The sequence below is a fragment of the Amaranthus tricolor genome, chromosome 5 (assembly GCF_026212465.1).
Source record: "Amaranthus tricolor cultivar Red isolate AtriRed21 chromosome 5, ASM2621246v1, whole genome shotgun sequence".
NCBI classification, from domain to species: domain Eukaryota; kingdom Viridiplantae; phylum Streptophyta; class Magnoliopsida; order Caryophyllales; family Amaranthaceae; genus Amaranthus; species Amaranthus tricolor.
In genome coordinates, this window is record NC_080051.1 from 16,316,149 (window position 1) to 16,318,684 (window position 2,536).

Here is a 2,536-nt window from a genome sequence, read left to right on the forward strand (position 1 = left end):
GTTGTCATCGGTCTTACATTAGTTCGGTTTTTTCGGGCACAAATCGGGTTCGAGCTTTATTTTTCGAGTAGTTATCCGTTACGGACAACTATCGATCGGGTCAATATCGAAATAAGTTAATAGTCGGCTTTTTAATTGATGTATGCTCATTTTATGGCAGATCAATTTATTTCAATTAGTTTATATATATATATATATATATATATATATATATATATATATATATATATATATATATATATATATATATATATATATATATATATATATATATATATATATATATATATATATATATATATATATATATATATATATATATATATATATATATATATATATATATATATATATATATATATATATATATATATATATATATATATATATATATATATATATATGACTATTATTTAATAATGCATCATGTTGCTACTTTTGATAATTGATTAAATATTAAAACTCGATTTGTTTGAATGAATAATAAGAATAATCTAAACTATCTCATAGGCTATTAGAATATACATTACTCTATTACACTAATAATCGATTGTATTTCTAAGTTTGATAATTGAAACTTATTATATATAATAAAGTGAATTAGATTAATCAAGTAATCATAACCATTTTATATGATATTATGTATTTATACTTATTAGTGACCTTGAATACTTTAAAATAATAAATCTATTACGCTAATAATTCATCGTATTTAATTTAAAACGTAATAATGTTCGGAACTAGAACTATTGGAGTGAATGAAACTAATACAAACTATCTTATAGAGTTATAGCTACAGTTACAGATTATCATTTACAGTTAACTCAATGCTATTACTTATTAGTTATTAGATATTACTTATTAGTATTACTGAATACTGATATTGAATACTCTAAAGTAATTTATAGGCTATTAGCCTATTAATAATCGATCGTAATCCACTTATCGTAATTCGATCTATTAAAGACTTATAGTAAATGAAACTAGTACTCCACCTTTTTTGTTACTTAATTAAATAGCCTATATTATGCAATTTTACCAAATTCAATAATAAAAATATTTAATATCTGATATAAAATATTTATATTACTCAAATAAATTATTTTAGATTAAGATAAATAATTGTCCAATTTGATGAATATATTACTCAATTGATAATGTTATGGGTTATTTGGATAGCACACGGATAAGGTGTTTTAGCCGTTGGATTATAATGCTAATAACAGATCAGCGGTCAAGAACGTGCCACTGTCATCGTCATTTGATAAAACATGGCTTAAAGTTCCTTTCTTCCATCCTTTCCTTTAACAGACATTCACATTCCCAAATCCCGCCCAAATAAACCCTAACTCAACTCTCTCTTCTTCATCCTCTCACTGAAACCGGCGGCCCTCTTACAATACCATCTGTTATCCTCCAATCCGGCGGGTAGAACACGTTCATCTCCGGCAGCCTGTAATACCGTAGGTATGAAGTTCTTGTTTTTTTTCTTTTTCTCTGTACCGTAGCAATTGTATCTGTTAGTAGCAATTTGGCATTCTTTATCTTTCAAAATGAGCTGGTAATTGGAATTAGGCACCAAGTTCTACTGTAAATCTCCTTCTTCCTTTTGATCTAACTTTGATTTGCATTTGAGTTCTAATTTTGTAATGGGCTGAATTTTATTTTATCATAGATTTTTTAGGGATGTGATTGAGAGGAATGATGAGTTTTGCTTTGAGTAAATTGCTTTGAATTTTGAGTTTTGCTTTTAGTAAATTGCTCTGAGTTTTGACGATAGCCTTTTCATAAAATTTGTACCAGGTACTTTCGGATAGGATTGATCTTCCATGTATGCTTGTGAAATGGAGTTTATACATAGGCATTGATGAGGGGGCTGTGAACTTGATTAAATTTGGTGAAGGAAGGTAAGGGCTGATGCTATTGTCTTTGAAAGTTATATTTAGTTCAATTCTCTTCTGTATGAATTGTGTTGCTAGTTATATTCATTGTGTTGCTAGTTATATTCATTGTGTTGCTAGTTCAATTCTCTTTTGTATGAAGGTTTAGTTCAATTTCTGTATGAACTGTAATGAACAAACATTGTTGTTGCTGCACAGACCTGCTGAGCTGCTGCTGACTCTTGCTCTTATAATCTGTATGTATTGATACTAGTTAATGGCTGCAACTTATAATCTGTATGTACTTGCTATGCTGATGAATTGAACAATCAAATTGAATAACCAATCTGGATTACATGCTGTTTAACTTCAGAATGCTCCAATGCACAGTTTGTGTTCATATTTGGTTGCTCAACACAGGATTGATCTCAAGCATATTCATTCAAATCTGAACTAAGCATATTTGGTTATGTTGGAAATTGATTTTTTGTAATTTTTGTTCATGTAATTTTGTCATGGAATTTTTTGTTCGTTCTTTGTGTAAATTGATTTTGAATATTTTGACTAAATTTTTTCATTGTATTAGTAATTTTTAATATAGTTTGTCTTCATGGTTCTCATTGTTCATAACTTCAATTTTATCATCAGTGTTTATC